Source organism: Scyliorhinus canicula, chromosome 3 (genome assembly GCF_902713615.1).
Source record: "Scyliorhinus canicula chromosome 3, sScyCan1.1, whole genome shotgun sequence".
Lineage (NCBI taxonomy): Eukaryota > Metazoa > Chordata > Chondrichthyes > Carcharhiniformes > Scyliorhinidae > Scyliorhinus > Scyliorhinus canicula.
This window is the reverse complement of record NC_052148.1, coordinates 13,743,065-13,763,077: the sequence shown is the minus strand read 5'-3', so window position 1 is coordinate 13,763,077 and position 20,013 is coordinate 13,743,065. Positions and strand designations below refer to the sequence as shown.

The following is a 20,013-nucleotide window of genomic DNA, read 5'->3' as shown; positions in this document are numbered from 1 at the left end:
CAGTAACCCCACCCGACACTAAGGGCAATTTAGCATGGCCAATCCACCTAACCTGCACATCTTTGGACTGTGGGAGGAAACCGGAGCACCCGGAGGAAACCTACGCAAATACGAGGAGAACGTGTAGACTCCGCACAGACAGTGACCCAAGCCGGGAATCGAACCTGGGACCCTGGAGCTGTGAAGCAATTGTGCTAACCACTGTGCTACCGTGCTGCCCAAAGATTCTAGGTTCAAGTCCCACTCCAGAGACTTGAACATGTAATCTCGATGCACATGTCACTGCACTACCGAGGGAGTGTGCTACTGTCAAAGGCGCTGTCTTTGAGATAAATAAAGATCTCCTTTGCCCTCAAGAGGTGGATGTTAAACATCCTTTTGGACTTTTCAAAGAAGAGCAACTATATTTGATATTCTGGCTAATAGTTACTTCTGAACCAACGTTATTAAAAACAGATATTCTAGTCTCTTTTGTCACAAGCTTCTTTTGTCACGAGCTGTGGGATCTTGCTATTTGTAAATTATTTAACATATTTCTCTCATTATAGTAAGTGAGTAAGTGACTACACTTCAAAGATATTGTATCGGCTGTGAAAAGGGTGGCATAGTAGCACAGTGGTTAGCACTGTAGCTTCACAGACCAGGGTCCCAGGTTCGATTCCCGGCTTGGGTCACTGTCTGTGTGGAGTTTGCATGTTCTCCCTGTGTCTGCGTGGCTTTCCTCCAGGTGCACCGGTTTCCTCCCACAGGTGCCGAAAGACGTGCTTGTTCAGCAAATTGGACATTCTGAATTCTCCCTCCGTGTACCCGAACAGGCGCCAGAGTGTGGTGACTGGGGAATTTTCACAGTAACTTCATTGCGGTGTATAATATAAGCCTACTTGTGACAATAAAGATTATTATTATGAAACACTTTGGCGCATTATATAAACACTGCTCTTTCTTCATTTTTAAAAAAAAAGAAGCAAGCAACGAAAAACCTCGAGCTAAGATTCAAAGCGTCTATTTAAACTCCCAGACGTCATATGGGTCTGAAGCTAATTTTTAGCTGGAGGAACAAGATTAACCTGTGAAGTGGACTTCTGCGTCATTGGTGTTGGTCTGCCATCTGATGGATGAAGTATTCTTCTGCATGGAAAGTGTTGCTTCAATTACCTTCTCCTCCTGTACAAAAGGTTATACTCTTAATGTGTGTATGCGTGAGAATGGTGGGGTTTCTGATGTGTAACACATGATATTAATCAACCCCTGAGAAACGTAACATCTTGGGGACATTTGCTTATAAATCAGACCAGGTAACTTTAGCCTAGTGGATGATTGATGAGGTTGCAGCTGGAATAGTGGGAGAAGTTTTGGGCACCCTGCCTTGGAAAGGACTCCGAGAGCGACAAGGCTGATTTCAGGACTTAAAAGTCCCAAATTTTGAAAATTGGATGACTGAATTGGTGCCAGGGGGACTGAGGGAAGATGTGGTTCATTCAGGTCTTTCAAGTCTGTGAAAGATGTGGATGTAGCAGGTTGTTTAACTTTTCATGTGGCAACCCCAGTTTAATTTATCGGCAAGCACTGAGATGAGGTTTAATTTGGAAGCAGTTAAGTTTGTCCAAATAGTAGATGCATTGCATCTTCCAGAAAGTATTGTTGCCATGTTAAATAATGTAAATTATTTGATAAATGAGGTGACTGCCTGTCTGCTTTGAATAAGGATTGGAGAGTATCAGGGTAAATTTATCTTCAGAAGAGTCATTGCATTTCTAAGTAATTACTGTGTCCGAAGTTATTTGCAGAGACTCACAAAGCATTTACAGTGCAGAAGCAGGTCATTCAGCTCCAAATATCTATCGGAGCTCTGCGTATGGCTTAAATTTTCATTTGGGATTGTGGTTGCCACAGAGTTTTTCCATGTCTGGTGCACGATTTTGTTGGACTTTGTGACTGTCACAGGTGAACTGCAACCAATCAACCGTTGGCATTTATTTCCATCCTTCGGGGTCCAGAAAAAGTGTTAGCGCGTCTTGATCTTCATAGAATCCTCTGCAGAGCAGAATGAGGCCATTCGGCCCGTTGAGTCTGCACCAACCTTCTGAAAGAGCACCCTACCTGGTTCCACTCCCCGTCCTATCCCCGTAATCCCACTAACCGTTGGACACTAAAGGGCAATTTAGCATGGCCAATCCACCAATTTAGCATGGCCAAGTGGAGCACCCGGAAGAAATCCACTCAGACAAGGGGACAACATACAAACTCCACCCAAGACCGGAATTGAATCTGGGTCCCTAGCACTGTGGGGCAACAGTGCTAACCACTGCCTCTGTGCCGGCCCTTGAATTGTTGCAGTGTGTGGGGGGAAGGTGTTCCCATGCGACTGTTCCAGGAATTTGTTTTTCCTTGTAAGTGTTTAATACATCTGAATGGTTTGCTAAGTCACGGCGGAAATAAACCAGTTACCGGCTAATCAGACCAGGTACAGGTGGCAGGTTTTCCTTTGTAAACAGTCTGGATTTCAACAATAATCCAACTGAATCTGAAATAAGATTCTCTTACTACTCGGCTGGGATTTGAACTCCTGCTGTCTGGATTATTCACCCAGTTTACTGACCCTGTAACATAACCACGACAACAACATTTTGGAGTCCAACAAACACGATGTCTGTCAGAATGAATTGACGAGCTAAATGGCGCTCTTCTAATTTCTCTGTTTTTTAAAATCATCTTTATTATTTTATTGGCTTTTTTTCTTATTAATAATTTTAGTTTTTTAATCCCGTTTGCTCTTTTCTTGTTCTCTTTCTCCTCCAAAGGCATTGCCTTCCAACAGGGATAGTGTTCCCCTGGTTCATCCTGCCGGGCAGGCCAGTGTCGTTCTGGTGAGTGCAGGTCAGTTGACTGTGGAGCTGCCTCATAGGGAAGACCCTGACCCCACATTTAGACAATGTCCCTTGCTGAATGGTTGTGGACAACAGATGAGTACGGCTCCACTTACAGGGGGAGCGCAAATCCAAATTGAATCTTGGCAATTTGTGAAGTTGCATTCAATAAATCTGGTAATTTATGGTCTGGCAACAAAAAGAAATGATCATGAAAGCTGCCAAATTGCCATTAAAAAAGCCAACTGGCTCACTCATGTCTTTCAGAAAATTGATCCTGCCATCCTGACCCAGTCCCACATTGTGGTCGACTCTTAATACCATTTTGAGGTTGCTTAGCAAGCCGCTCAGTTGTCAGGACAACTAGGGATGGGCAGTAAACGTCCCTTGCCAATGTTACTCACATCCTATTTTTAAAATTACAAGTAGGAAACTGGTCCAGTTTTCCCCTCCCTATTCCTGTAACCTGAAGCCTATTGTCGGCCCATTGCTGACTTGCTAGCTGAGATCATCGAGCTCAATTTTGCACTTTTACTTTCTGGTTTGCACTCCAGATACTTGGGCGCAAAGTTGAGGCTGACAGTACAGTGAAATATTGAAGAGATGCTGCACTGATTATCGATCGGACTTTAAATCCTGATCCGTGCATAATCCCATAACACTATTCAAAGAAGAGTTGTGGAGTTCTTCCCGTGTGTCCTGGCCAACATTTAACCTTCAAATCAAACGGGGTCTTGATTTAAAGTCCAATCGATAATCAGTGCAGCACCTCTTCAATATTTCACTGTAATGTCTGCCTCAACTTTGTGCCTAAAACTGCTGATATGGTCATCATCAGATTATTTGTGGAAGCTTGTTGCACATAAATTAGTTGCCACGTTTCCACTGATGACACTTCAAAGAGTACTTCATTAGCTATAAAGTACTTTAGGGTGTCATGAAGTTGTAGGAGATGCTGCATGATTACAAATTTTATTTTATCTAAAACTCCTAAAAGTATTTAATATTTAATGCATTTGTATTCAGTGACGCCTGTTAGGTAGATAAATGTGGCTGCCAATTCCACTCAGTAAGCTTCAATAAATGGTAATAAAATGAATGATCGGTTCACTTCTTGCCCAGTACGACAGCGGAGCTTTGGTGCTTTTCTTTAAGTTTTTGCTGTGAGATTTTTATGGCCACCAGCAAACAGGGGCTCAATTTAATGCTTTACCTGAAAGTCGATACCTCTTGCAGTGCAGCACTCTTATGCCACAGTGCTAACCTGCATTACGCACTCAAACTCCTGCTGTGGAGTTTGAACATTCTGACCCAGAGGCTACCAACTGAGTGGCAACATAAGAAAGGCTGGAAAGGTTCCAACTCTGTATTCTCATTATTCAGTGACCCAGTCAGCATAAATATTTACAGTCATTATTTACCGTCTGACTTAGTGGGCCATTTTCAGCCCTTTTTTTCCCCCAAGCTCCCAAGAGCGAGGTGGAGCAGAACAGTTTTTATTATAATTACTGCTTGGAGGAAGAGAAAACACTTCTTTAAAAAGAAACTTTCTTCAGTAACTTTAGTTTTAAACTGTGTGCTGGCTCTTTGCCTCCAAGCATCTTCCGCAAGATGAAAGGGCGGATGAACTGCGCACAATGCCCTTTGTGTTCTCCTCTCCCCCCACTAAGTGGTGTTGATGCGAGTTGCCAACAGGACTTATTCAACAACAATAGCTCCCGGTACAGCTTGCCTGTGTCGGCAGCCTTTTATCTTTGCCGCTTCACAGAGGAAGAGAATGTGTTGGGGAGTTGAGAGGTGACCAATGCTTTGGTTGACGAATTGGGGGTGGTGATGTGGAGAAGTTGAAGGGGGTCTAGTGAAGGAGGTGTAACGAGTGAGACCAAGATGGTGGGCAGGAAACATTTTTATAAAAAATGGCATGATTTTATTTTTCTCCCATTTGCTTTGCAAACGCATTAATTGATCAGCTCCAAATATATTGGAAATGGGCTTAACGGTTGTTTGATGTAAATAACGAATCATGTTGGGGGTGACAGAAAATCCCTATTCTTCCCGTTGGTGTGGGAAGCAGCAATATTGTGAGGATCGGGCATCCAATGATGGGAATCTGGTGGTTCCCCTCCAACCGTATACCATCTTAACTTGGAGCTATATTGCTTTCCCTTCACTGCCCCTTCCTAACAGCATTACACCACATGGACCAGAGTGGTTGACGAAGGCCGCACCATCACCTTTACAAGGGAAATGCTGCATTTGCAATAAATGTTGGTCTTATCAGTGATGCTGACATCTCAGGGCAGAATGGGGAAAACAGTCTACTTAGTGAGCAGTGAATTTCTGGGTTACATGGGGCAGTGGAATATTCGCTGGAAAGGTTTTGGAAACAATTAAATGAGATGGTGAATGTGTCCTTCAGTGTATCATAGAATTAGAATTATAGAATTTACAGTGCAGAAGGAGGTCATTCAGCCCATCGAGTCTGCACCAGCTCTTTGAAAGAGCACCCTACCCAAGCCCACATCTCCACCCTATCCCCATAACCCAGTAATCCCACTCAACACTAAGGGCAATTTTGGACACTAAGGGCAATTTAGCATGGCCAATCCACCTAACCTGCACATCTTTGGACTGTGGGAGGAAACCGGAGCACCCGGAGGAAACCCATGCAGACACGGGGAGAACGTGCAGACTCCGCACAGACAGTGACCCAAGCCGGGAATCGAACCTGGGACCCTGGAGCTGTGAAGCAATTGTGCTAGCTACCATGCTCCCTGTGTGAGTTAAGGTGGGCGACAAAACCTTTTTCGATTAAGCAATTTGCTTTGTTGGCTTGATTCAGTCACCAAAATGAGGAACCCATTTTAAAGGTAAGAACAAAGAAAATTACAGCACAGGATCAGGCCCTTCGGCCCTGCCAGCCTGCTCCGATCCAGATCCTTTATCTAAACCTGTCGCCTATTTACCAAGGATTTACTTCCCTCGGTTCCCCGCCCGTTCATGTATCTGTCTAGATGCATCTTAAATGATGCTATTGTCATCATTATAGTTCACCAGGCTACATCGCTGGCTTTGAAAGCAGACCAAGCTGGCCAGCAGCACGGTTTGATTCCCGTACCAGCCTCCCCGGGCAGGCGCCGGAATGTGGCGACTAGGGGCTTTTCACAGTAACGTCATTGAAGCCTACTCGTGACACTAAGCGATTTTCATTTTTTTCATTGTGCCCGCCTCTACCACCTCCGCTGGCAAAGCGTTCCAGACACCCACCACCCTCTGCGTAAAAAACTTTCCACACCCATCTCCCTTAAACTTTCTCCCTCTCACCTTGAAATCGTGACCCCTTGTAATTGACACCCCCACTCTTGGAAAAAGCTTGTTGCTGTCCACCCTGTCCATACCTCATAATTTTGGAGGGAACATCGGAGCCTAAAATTGCTACTCATTGCATTACTGACTTGGAGCTACGATATAACATTTGATTCAATCATTTACAGTCGGATTGATATTTTAATGTTGCCAATCTGTGATCAATAACCAGAGAAACCGAGGCGCTGCAGAAAAGTTACAACATTTTGTACTAAAGAAGCTGGGATTCTTCTTGGGAAGAGGCCATTCACCTATCGAACCCATGGCTGCTCTTTGACAGAGCTACCTTATTAGTGTCACTATCGCTGCTCTTTCTCCACAGTCATGCATATATTTCCTTTGTAAGTATATATCAAATTCCCTCTGGAATCTGTTTTCACCTCTCTTCTGGGTAGTACATTCCAGTTCCTCTCATTCAGTAAAAAAGAAATGTTTAAAGAAATCATCTCCTTGATCCTCTTTCAATGACAAAACAATGCCAGCTTCTCTTGTCTCTGCATGGCTGAAGTCATTCCGACTATTGTCATCACTCTCTTCTGCACTCGTTCCAATTCCTTGGCAAATGACTAAAACCTAACAGAACGAGAAAGCTGTTTGAAAGCCTCGACCGGGTACTTTGTGTGAAAATTGTCCTACAAAGTGGGTTTGTGTAAATTCTGAAATACTTGGCACTTCAATAAAATGCATCATGGTGAAATAAAGCAGGCGGCAATTTTTTTAGAAAAGAAAAAGCCACATATACCAAAAGAATCTTCAGCTAGCATATCAACTGCCTCCCCCCTAAATCTACAATGTTTCATGAAAAGCAGCTTGCAGAACACATGAAAGATGCCAAGAGAACATCCCAACGTTCGAGAATAGAGTGTAAGGGTCCTTCATGTTTGTTCCTTTATTACTCCTTTCTTTTATTTTTGTTGTTATATCTTTTGTTCTATGGATGATTAATGGGCCTGTCACTTTAAGACAAGTACCACAAGACATAGAAGCAGAATTAGGCCACTCGGCCCATCGAGTCTTCTCCGGCATTCAATCATGGCTGATTTTTTTTCTCATCCCCATTCTCTTGCCGTCCCCCATAACCCCGATCTACTTATTAATCAAGAACCTATCTATAAAGTGTCCATGCCAAAAGCCTGCTGCCTGTGAGTACTATATTTTCTAACCTGCGGGGATCCTAAATGAATGACTCTACAAAGAAGATCATTACCAGTTGCCAACCAGAGACTTTAATCAGCAAGCATGCTGTGAGGAAAGTGTGCTCAAAAACCGCCAATTGAAGCAAAGACTCTTGTCTTTTTCCTTCATCTTTATGATTTTTACCCCCCCCCCCCACCCCCTTCTGTGTTGTGTGTGGGTCGATGGTAGGACGGTTAAAGGGGGTAGTAGGAGTTGTGGATAGTGATGAAGATTGTCAGAGTACAGCAGGATAAAGATAGTCTGCAAAATTGGGCAGAGAAATGGCAGATGGAATTTAACCCGGACAAATGCGAGGTGATGCATTTTGGTAGATCCAATTCAGGTGGGAGCTATAAAATAAATGGCAGAGCCATCAGGAGCATAGAAGCAGCGAGAGATCTGGGCGTGCAGGTCCACAGATCCTTAAAAGTGACAGCACAGGTGGAAATGATGGTAAAGAAAGCATATGGCATATTTGCCTTCATCGGACAGGGCATCGAGTATAAAAGTTCTCAAATTTGTTACAATTATATAGAACGTTGGTTCAGCCACATTTGGAATACTGTGTCCAATTCTGGTCGCCACACTACCAGAAGGACGTGGAGGCTTTTGAGAGAGTACAGAAAAGGTTTACCAGGATGTTGCCTGGTGAAATGAATGAAAATGAAAATCACTTATTGTCACAAGTAGGCTTCAATGAAGTTACTGTGAAAAGCCCACAGTCGCCACATTCCGGCGCCTGTTCGGGGAGGCTGGTACGGGAATTGAACCGTGCTGCTGGCCTGCCTTGGTCTGCTTTAAAAGCCAGCGATTTAGCCCAGTGTGCTAAACCAGCCCCTGGTATGGAGGGTACTGGCTGTGAGGAGAGATTGAATAAACTGGGATTGTTCTGCCTAGAGAGACTGAGGCTGAGGGGCGACCTGATACAAGTTTGTAAAATTATTAGGGGGATAGATAGGTGAACAGTTGGAGGCTTTTTCCCAGGGCGGAAATGGCAATTACAAAGGGATACAAGTTCAAATGAGGGGGGATAGGTTCAGTGGAGATGTGCGGAGGAAGTTTTTTACACAGAGGGTGGTGGTGGCCTGGAATGCACTTCCAAGTGAGGTGGTTGAGGCAGATACGTTAGCGACCTTAAAGACTTACCTGAATAGGCACATGAATAGACGGGGTGTAGAAGGATACAGGTGGTTGGTCTAGATAGGACACGTGATCGGTGCAAGCTTGGAGGGCCGAAGGGCCTGTTCCTGAGCTGTATTGTTCTTTGTTCTCGGTAGCCTGTTGTTATCCATTTGTATATTTCATGATAGTTCTTGGTGTGAATAAACAGTAATTGTATTTAAACGTACAAACCTGGTTTATGTAATTATTGGGCAGCCAAGGGCCAAAGACTTCAGGAATTTGTGTAAGAGTTATTGGTTAATTCACTTGTGTTGTGACTCCGGGGCGAGTGGGGCAGGAATTGACTACGCACTTGCCCAGGGTGTCGTAAGAAGAGTGACTGAGGTTGACAGTCTCCGTCTGAAATTCTTCTCATCCATCCGTAGCCGCTTTGAAACATTCCCTGACAAATTTTGAGAGGGAGCAAGAAAGGCTTGCATTTATGTCACACATTTCAGAATGTCCCAATATGTTTTACTGCCAGTGAAGTACATGTAGTCACTTTTGTAATGCAGTTAATGTTGCAACCAATATGCGCACAGCCAGGTTCTACAATCAGCAACTTGCTAAAGATCAGATTACCTTATTTTTTTGTCTTATTTGTTGAGGGATAAGTACTGGCCAGGACAGACAGTCAATGCATCGGATCGACAATTTTATAAACTTCTTCTCTTCCAAACCCCCTTCTGAGTAACACATTATCTTAGCTCTCTTCAGCAGTCAGTTGGGTCAAAATCCTGGAACTTTGTTCTTAACAGCACCATGGGTGCACCTTTGTGTGGCCTGCAGCGATTCAAGAAGATGACTCAAGGGCAACTGGCCAGTAAATGCTGCCTTTTCTCATGTGAATGAATTAAAAAGATATCATTCTCTTATCCTTCCTTGAAGGAAAATTCAGAATGAAGTGAATAATAATGAGGCCACTGCTTACAGTCGTTTCAACAAATGTGGGTAACTTTAGGGTGGAAAAAGCAACAAAACAGGATCAAATTGGATCAAAACAATTTAAAAAAAAAAAGAATCTTTATTGTCACAACTAGGCTAACATTAACACTGCAATGAAGTTACTGTGAAAATCCCCTCATCGCCACACTCCGGAGCCTGTTTGGGGTTCACAGTGCTAACCATTGTGCTACCGTTTCATTTTGAAATGATGGCTGTCTTTAATATTAATGTTTCAAGGGCAGCACGGTGGCACAGTGGTTAGCATTGCTGCCTATGGCGCTGAGGACCCGGGTTTGAATCCCGACCCTGGATCACTATCCGTGTGGAGTTTGCACATTCTCCCCGTGTCTGCATGGGTTTCACCCCCACAACCCAAAGATGTACAGGGTAGGTGGATTGGCCACGCTAAATTACCCCTTAATTGGAAAAAATAATTGGGTACACTAAATTAAAAAAAAAATTAATGTTTCATACTTTAAAAAAATGTTTTTCTTTAAGGTTATTAAAGCGTAAAGTTTCCTTTGTTTTAATAGTAGGGCTATGGAGTACAAACAAGGAAGTCATCAACTGGAGTACTGTGTCCCATTCTGGGCACTACACTTTAGGAAAGATGTGAAGGTGTTGTAGAGAGTATAAAAAAGATTGACAAGAATGATTCTAGGGATGCAGAACTTCAGTTCCATAGATAGATTCAAGATGTTTGGACTGCTTTCCCTTGAGATGATAAGGTTGAGGGGAGATTTGATAGAGGTATTCAAAATCCTGTGGAGTCTGGACAGAGTGGATGGATCAAGAATGATATGGAAGGATCAAGAATGAGATGGCACAGATTTAAGGTAATTGGTAAAAGAAGTGGGATAGGACGGAGAGTGGGCCGGAAGGAGCGCTTGTTCAGAGGGTTGGTGCAGACTCTGTCTGAATGGCTACCTGCATTGTAGGAAACCTATGGATCTATTAGTCTATGGTTCAATAGAGTCATGGGGGGAGGGACCTTTTCAAACTGCGAGTAGCTGCTTGTGGTGGAGGCAGGTTTAATTGAGGGTTTCAAAAGAAAACTGGATTATTTGACAAGGAAAACTGCAGAATTGTGGGGAGAGGGCGGAGGAGTGGCACTCGGTGAATTGCTCATTTCGAGAGCTGATGCGTACCCATTCTGTGACGTTACTGACAGCTATCCCATGGCATAGTTCAAGTTAAGTTCGAAGAGGTTTTATTTTGCAATGACCTTTTAAGGGTAGTGAGTCCGCAATCTTCCAGCTGCTTAAGATGATGGGCATGCAGCAAATCCGAAGTGGGTGAGGTAGCTTCATATTGTGTACTTTTGCTGGTAGCGGAAGGAAACAAACTGAGAAGCAGATTCTGCCTTAAGTGCTTCATGTGAAGTAGTTATCAGGTGTTGTGGGTTTATATTTTCATGATTGGAGCCTGTTGTCAAGCTGCTTTAGCCAATGATCATCATGGTGGTGTATCCTGTTGCACAGATGATATCACCATTTTTCTCTGTCATCAGCTGATGTTTCCCAGCTGCGGGAATTGATGGTTTGGGCCTTTGCGTCACGCTCGCAAGCATTCTTGAAGTTTGAAGTAGAGCTTTCATCGTCCTACTGGCCACCTGACTCCAGTTAAATCACCATGCAGAAATTCCTTTGGATGCAACTGCCTTTCACCCTGTGTATGTTCTCGAGCCAGTAAAACCATCTCTACTTGAGGAAATTGAAAAACGGGGCAAAATCTTAATGGCTTTGTCCCGCCCGTGACGTGGCAAGGCAATCTCGCGAGTGGCCTTTGGTGAAATTTACCCGGCTCAATACTTTCACTCACCACTCTGGCTGCCTCACTCGCTCAGGCTGTCTCGAACTTCACGTGGGCAAAGCTTACTCCCCGTTTTCCTGGCTAATGTTTGCCCCTCAATCAACGTTATAAGAACAGCTGACCTGGTCATTATCAGGTGGTTGTTGGCAGGAGCTTGCTGTGCGCTAATTGGCTGTGTGTTCCCGACATTACAACAGTAAACACTTGTGAAGTACTTAATTTGAAAAGCACTTTGGAACATCTTGAGGCTGTGAAAAGCATTATATAAATGGCCATCTTTTTAAAATTGCTTTTCTCTAGATTAGCGGGTTGTGTGTGTGCTTGTCCGCTCAAAAGAAAGCTGATGGAAAATGTTCATTGGTCCAGTTAGGGTAGCACAGTGGTTAGCACTGTTGCTTCACCGCTCCAGGGTCCCAGGTTCGATTCCCGCTTGGGTCACTGTCTCTGCGGAGTCTGAACGTTCTCCCCATGACTGTGTGGGTTTCCTGTGGGTGCTCCGGTTTCCTCCCACAAGTCCCGAAAGAAAGGCTATTGAGTTGGATGATGAGCCGTGATCGTAATGAATGGTGGCAGAGGCGTGCAGGGCCTTTTCCTGCTCCTATTCTTTTATGTTTCATGTCACAAAGCGATTCGCAGCCAGTGCGATACTTTTGAAGTATAGTAGAACATAGAATGTAGAATTTACAGTACAGAAGGAGGCCATTCGGCCCATCGAGTCTGCACCGGCTCTTTGAAAGAGCATCCTATCCAAGCCCACACCTCCACCTTATCCCCGTTACCCCACCCAACACTAAGGGCAATTTTGGACACTTAAGGGCAATTTAGCATGGCCCATCCACCTAACCTGCATGTCTTTGGACTGTGGGAGGAAACCGGAGCACCCAGAGGAAACCTACACACACACAGGGAGAACGTGCAGACTCCGCACAGACAGTGACCCAAGCCGGGAATCGAACCTGGGACCCTGGAGCTGTGAAGCAATTGTGCTCACCACCATGCTACCGTGCTGCCCACAAGCCTACTGCACCTGGTATTCCCAGGCAGTCTCCCATCCAAGTACTAACCAGGCCTGAGTCTGCTTAGCTTCCGAGATCAGACGAGATTGGGCGTCTTCAGACTAGTATGGTCGTAGTTGTTACAATCTACATGAAGCAAGCACTCTGTGCAAAGCAAACTCCCAAAGACTGTTGTGATAAATGACCAGTTGTTTTGGTTAATATCAAAACAGAAAACGCTGGATAAATTCAGCGGCACGGTACGGTACCACAGTGGTTAGCACTGTTACTTCACAGAGACCCTGATTCAATTCCCCGTCATGCGTCACTGTCTGTGTGGAGTCTGCATGTTCTCCCCGTGCCTGCGCGGGTTTCCATCGAGTGCTCCGGTTTCCTCCCACACGTCCCGAATGACGTGTTATTAGGTAATTTGGACATTTGGAATTCTTCCTCTGTGTACCCGAACAGGTGCCGGAATGTGGATACGAGGGGATATTCACAGTAACTTCACTGCAGTGTTAATATAAGCCTACTTGTGACACTAATGAAGATTATTATTATTACTAGAACTGCCTTTTTAGCAACAATGAAACTGTCATGTTACACTGCATTCCCCTTTTAGTATGAAAGCAGTGCCCCCCTCCTGTGCTTGGGTTTCTTCTCATGGTGTTGGCTGTATTGCCTGCACTACTCTGCTCAGACAGAACAGCGCTCAAATTGTATTTACATGTTCTATTCTTTTAAACACCTGTATAATGATCTGCATCAGTCTTTTCTCCAGTGATAAGTTCATGAGGTTGAGGATACAGGAGGACATCTTTAACTTAAGTTCTACAACTGCAGGTAGCAAGCGTAAGAGAAACAAGCCTCCAGTAGACACGATGCCAGACCGAAATTTTGACCCCCCATTTCACAAACTGTTCCTTTGAGGAATATGGTTTTTTCAAGCAGCATCTCTCGTTAGGAACTGGCTACGGTTTGGATTGGAGGCTATACAGACAAGTCTTAGATGAATGGTTCTCAAGATTATTAACAACATAAAGTTCTGGGTCTATCTAACTTCAAAATGTCAATGAAATTGAACTGGGAGTAATTGGGAACCAATTGTCTTGATAGATTTTAGGGGCAATTTGGATGCACGTAAGAGGCAATCATTAAGATAGGTGAGTGAACTTTTTCATTCCATGTCTTCCTACCAGCTTAGGTTCTTAAATTTGTGCAGTTGCAACTCTGGGACTTTGGTCTTCAGACTTACTTTGGATTTGGATTTGTTATGTGTACCGAGGTACAGTGAAAAGTATTGTTCTGCTTACAGTCTAGACCGATCATTCCACACATGAAAAACACCTGAAAAAAACATGAAAACGCAAAGTAAATACATAGACATCGGAGTATAGTGTTAACAATAGTAGAGAAGATATGTGAAAAGATCAGTTCAATCATAGAACATAGAACAGTACAGCACAGAACAGGCCCTTCGGCCCTCGATGTTGTGCCGAGCAATGATCACCCTACTCAAACCCACGTATCCACCCTATACCCGTAACCCAACAGCCCCCCCCCCCAAACCTTACTTTTTAGGACACTACGGGCAATTTAGCATGGCCAATCCACCTAACCCGCACATCTTTGGACTGTGGGAGGAAACCGGAGCACCCGGAGGAAACCCACGCACACACGGGGAGGACGTGCAGACTCCGCACAGACAGTGACCCAGCCGGGAACCGAACCTGGGACCCTGGAGCTGTGCAGCATTTATGCTAACCACCATGCTACCGTGCTGCCCACGGTATCCATAAGTGGGTCATTCAAGAGTCTGGTAACAGTGGGGAAGAAGCTGTTTTTGAACCTGTTAGTGCGTGTTCTCAGACTTTTGTAACTCCTGCCAATGGAAGAAGTTGGAAGAGAGAATAACCCGGGTGGGAGGGGTGTTTGATTATGCTGCCCACTTTCCCAAGGCAGCGGAAGGTGTAGATAGCGACAATAGATGGGAGGCGGGTTCGCCTGATGGACTGGGCTGTGTTCACGACCCTCTTGTGATATGGAATAGAGATGCACAGGTGTAACCTCCAAAAGCTGTGGACTATGTTAGTAATATTTCTAAACTCTTGTTAAGTTGCAGAGTCGTTGAGTTAAAAGAGATAGTTGATGACCGGTGATTCTTTAACCTGATCCTCCCCCAGCCTTTCCATAGCATACAAGCCACCGCATTTCTATCTCTCCTCAGTTCTGACTCGAAATATAGACCCCGTTTCTCTTTCCGCAGATGCTGCCACACCTCAGTTTTTCCAGAACTTTCTGTTTTTATGACAGTGTTCATGTTGGATTTTCTTTTTGAACTAATTAACTGGCACATGATGAGGAAGGTCCGAAAGGAACTTGAGCCCACAGCCACTTTACTAAATTTTCAGCTTTGGGTTCATCCATTACTTTGGCAGTCTTCATTCGATTGCGAATGGTAACGTTTAGCACTTGTTTAAACTTGAAATAGAAAGATTGAGTTTACTTTGAATAGTATCTATGTTTCTATAGATATAGCACTTTGGATCACAGGATATGAGGGGGGAAAGTGGATTCAGGCTATTGGGTTTGATGATCAACCGTGATCGGAATGAATGGTGGCAGAGGCTCCTGCTTCTATTCTTTTATGTTTCATGTCACAAAGATGTCCGCAGCCAGTGCGATACTTTTGAAGTATAGTAGTTGTTACAATCTATATGAAGCAAGCATTCTGTGCAAAGCAAACTCCCAAAGACAGTTGTGATAAATGACTGTCTGTTTTGGTTAATATCAAAACAGAAAACGCTGGATAAACTCAGCGGCACGGTATGGTACCACAGTGGTTAGCACTGTTACTTCACAGCGCCAGGGACCCGGGTTCGATTCCCGGCTTGGGTCACTGTCTGTGCAGAGTCTCACGCTCTCCCTGTGTCTGCTTGGGTTTCTTCCGGGTGCTCTGGTTTCCTCCCACAAGTCCCGAAAGACGTGCTGTTAGGTAATTTGTGTACCCAAACAGACGCTGGAATGTAACGATGAGGGGATTTTCACAGTAGCCTCATTGCAGTGTTAATGTCAGCCTACTTGTGACAATAAAGATTATATAAGGTCAGGCAGCATCTGTGGAGAGAGAAACGGAGTTAACACTTTGAGTCTGTATGACTTCAGCGGTAAAGAGAGAGAAATGTGATGGATTTTATACTACTGTAAGAAGTCTTACAACACCAGGTTAAAGTTCAACAGGTTTGTTTCGCATCACTAGCTTTCGGAGCACTGCTCCTTCCTCAGGTGAATCAAGAGGTGGGTTCCAGAAACATATATATAAAAGTCAAAAATGCAAGACGATACTTTGAATGCGAGTCTTTGCAGGTAATTAAATCTTACAGGTCAAGATGGAGCCACTGGAGAGAGGGATAATCACAGGTTAAAGAGGTGTGAATTGTCTCAAGCCAGGATAGTTGGTAGGAATTCGCAAGCCCAGGCCAGATGGTGGGGGGTGAATGGAATGGGACATGAATCCAAGGTCTCAGTTGAGGCTGCACTCATGTGTGCGGAACTTGGCTATACGTTTCTGCTCGGCGATACTGCGTTGTCGTGCGTCCTGAAGGCCGCTTTGGAGAACGAAGATCGGAGGCTGAATGCCCTTGACTGCTGAAGTGTTCCCCGACTGGAAGGGAACATTCCTGCCTTCCGATTGTCGCGAGTTCATCCGTTGTTGCAGCGTCTGCATGGTCTCGCCAATGTACCACGCTTCGGGACATCCTTTTATACTGTTAGAGAAGAGGTGGAGCAAACTAGAAGATCAATGATAGCTGTGAGCAATGAGAGATTGCACAAAGATGTTTAGGGCGCAAAATGAAGGAAGTGTCAATGGTAGTTTTAAGGAATATAAAAGACGCTGATAGTGGTGTAAAGGTAAGATAGCAGAATGTATTAATAGCAGAACAAAGGACATTGCTCAATGAAAGGAAATAAAGAATAAGGAATCGATTTATTGGTTGGATTTGGATTAAAGGGTAGTTGTTCATCACAACACCAGGATGTCTTCTAGCTATTCTTCTACATAACGCTGAATAGGCAGACTTGACTGCCACGCCCCGAGTATGGTGAGACTGTGGAATTCTCCACCACAGGGAATGGTTCAGGCAAACAGTTCTGATACATTTAAGGGAAAGTTAGACAAGCAATTGAGGTAGAAGGGAATGGAGGGTTTTGCTGACAGGAGGAGACTTAACAGGATAAATGGTGGCATGGACTCCTGGGCTGATTGCCCTATTTTAGTGCTACACATTCAATGCATCCCTGAAAGAAAGCACCTCCGACAGTGCAGCACCCCCTCAGTAACAGGCTGAATGGTTACCCTGCAGTTTGTGCTTAATGCCCTGGAGTGGGGCTTGAATTTACAGCCTTCTGACTAAGAAACAGAAGTGTTACCAATTGAACCAAGCTGGCAGTTCCCAAGATGGCTGTGGATAGGTATTTCCTGAAGGGATCCGTTTTGTAGAGCAGCATTAGAGGGAGCTCACCGCATTGGAAATTCTCTGCCCTTTTAGTTCCACTGAACCACAAGAAGATACTGCCAAAATGTATAATGGCTATATTAGAATCGTGGGCGGAGGCAGTAAGAGTATCAATGATGCAGTATGAGTGCTGTATAAATGTCCTTGTGGCTTGCTGATCTCATCAGCCTGCTTCTACTGCTGGGGCTTGGTTTCCTATGCATACTAGTGGTAGGCACGAACTTCTGAGCATGATTGACACCATATACAACAACTGTTATTGTGCTATATTCACACTAGCAGATAGCAGGGGCTGGTTTAGCAGAGGGCTAAATCGCTGGCTTTGAAAGCAGACCCAGGCAGGGCAGCAGCATGGTTCAATTCCCGTACCAGCCTCCCCGAACAGGTGCCGGAATGTGGCGACTAGGGGCTTTTCACAGTAACTTAATTTGAAGCCTACTTGTGACAATAAGCGATTTTCATTTCATTTTCATAGTTGGTTACACCCTGCTCAGTTTATAGGCTGGTAAAAAGTCACAATTATTTCTCTTCGCCATCCTCCACCCCCACTTTCCAATTCGAATTCCTGTTTTTCTAAGGTATGGAAAGGCCCGAATAGGAATGATAAGCCCACAATATGTGTGTTCAGATGTTGTTTGACCATATGAGGGCCATCCCAATCAAGGCTATTTTTGCTGATTGCCCACATTTTCGAGCAAGTGGGTGGTGTTATTGCATGGTCATTGGGGGCAGGAAAGCTGATCGATTGTTCCTTTTCCTACCTTTCGACTGAAGAAACATTATCTCACCTTAACGCCACTGTCGATGAGATCATCCAGGAATAGAACCTGTGACCCTCTGATTTATATGGCTCAACAGGACATCATGCCATCAAGGGACAATGCCCTTTGCTGGTGCAGATAAGTATGAGGATGTTTACAAGTTTACCCTCCCTGTTTGAAACTTCAATAAAAAGTGTGTCTGAATCAGCAAAAGAAGGAGGCCTTTGGCTGGTGGCACCACTGACACATGGTGTTGCCCAGCACTATCAGATCGTGTCGTTGTTTTTACCAGCAATGCAATCAAGCTTGGCATTTCTCAACGGGCCCAGCTGTATGTTTTTGATGTCGAACCATTTTGGGGAGAAAAAAAACTTCTCACTTTTAACTCTGATTGCCCATTTCCTCCTTCCTCTGCCGAGGAACATAACCACTGGAACCCTGCCCTTCTCCTTTGACGTCAGCAGATTCCACACCCCATGGGCCAACAACACGTCCAAATTCCATCGACGTGCAGCTTTACAGACATGAAGGTTTCTCTTTGTTTTGTGTTTTTGCTCCGCTCCTTATGGCTATTTAATGGTTCTGAAGGGAACAAACAATGATCAATGAGATGGTCTGATTGTAGCAATAAGTGGATGTTTTTGACGTGATAGTCTAATGGTATCAGCCAAGACTCATTAACGTTTTTTAGCGCAGTGACGAGCCAGCCCATTTGATGAATTGGTGCAGGGCATTTAATGTGTTCGGGTGTTGATGTTTTCCATGTTGTACGTGCGGAGAGCAGTTCCTGCAAACAACAGGACAGGCGCATGATCACCTTGTGGAATGGAGGACTTTCAGTCTTTTGCTTCATTTTCCACCAGGAACATAGAAACAGAGATAAGCCGTTCAGCCCATCGAATCTGCTCTGCCATTCAGTCAAATCAGGCCGAGCAGCCTTTCAGCGCCATTTCCCCTGCGTTAGCTTCATGTCCCTTGACACCTGTACCCAACAAAGACCAGTCAAACTCAATCTTACAAACCCCCAAGAATCCACAACCTTTTTGGTTGGGTGGGGGGGGGGGGGGGGGGGGGGGGGGGGGGGGGGGGGGGGCAGCAGCAAAGAATTCCAGATTTCTTCTACCCTTTGCCTGGAAAGGATGCTTTATGATTCTCCTCACTCTTTCTCTTGCAGAAGGTACATAAATCTGAGAACATGGACTAACATTCAAAAACAGCTTCTTCCCTGCTGTTACCAGACTCCTGAATGACTCTCTTATGGACTGATCTGATCTCTATGCCCATATTCTCTATTGTTGTAGCACTACACTCTTTATGCTTCACCTGATATTTGTGTCTATCTATGTATTTACATCGTGTATTAAACATATGTCCTATGTTTTATTGTATGGAACGAGCTGCCTGGACTGTACACAGAGCAATACTTTTTGCTGTACCTCGGCATACGTGACAAATCTAAATGTAATCTCGCGCTAAGGGACTCTGTCCCCATGCGGGTAGATTGTGCTCTTCATCTGCTTTTTCTGCCAAGTAAAATCCTTTCAACAAGTAAAACACCCTCAAGTAGATCATGCTCAATCTTATTTAAAGTCAAGGGAGTATAAGCCACATTTTTGTAAACTGTTCTCACAATTTAACCCACTAAGCCCCAGTAACATTCTGAAGGAAATGAAATGAAATAAAAATTGCTTATTGTCACAAGTAGGCTTCAAATGAAGTTGGTGCTGTGGGATGCATGAAAGGATATGGATGAGACAACAGGAGATGCACGAGACAGTTCCTTAGCTGTCGTTGGGTCAAAATCCTGGTTGGTTAATGGACTGTTAACAGTAAGTGGGTAGACGGATACGTTTCAGGATGGCAAGTGTATACATTATATATCATGGTTTTCTTATCGCGTGGAACTCAGTATAATATGGGTCCATCTTGGATTCCAACATTTTCATTTTGCAAGTCTCCCCCCACTACAATAATAATCTTTATTATTGTCACAAGTAAGCTTACATTAATACTGCAGTGAAGTTACTGTGAAAAGCCCCGAGTCGCCACACTCCGGCGCCTGTTCGGGTACACTGAGGAAGATTTCAGAATGTCCAAATTACATAACAACAATTCTTTCGGGACTTGTGGGAGGAAACCGGAGCATCCGGAGGAAACCATGCAGGCATGGGGAGAATTGCAAACCCGGCCCCGACAGTGACCCAAGCCGGGAATTGAACCTGGGACCCTGGCGCTATGAAGCCTAGTGCTAGTTCCCCCTGCACTTTCTACTCTCCACTAAAGCCTCTGCCAGTTTGCTCCCTTGCTGCCGTTCTTTGTTATCCAGTCCTGAATATTCCTTGACATCCAGGATTCTCTGGGCTCGTTGCTCCTACCTTTCACCCTGAAGCCAACATGTTGGACATGTACTCTC

At 44.5% G+C, this 20,013-nt stretch overlaps 1 protein-coding gene and 1 pseudogene across 6 annotated transcripts in view; one reads left to right on the top strand and one right to left on the bottom strand.

Moving 5' to 3' along the window:
• Nucleotides 1–20,013, top strand: part of exoc6b (exocyst complex component 6B) — a 658,566-nt gene that overhangs the window by 283,402 nt on the left and 355,151 nt on the right. The window lies entirely within an intron of this gene.
• LOC119963950 lies at nt 12,343–12,461 on the bottom strand (annotated as a pseudogene).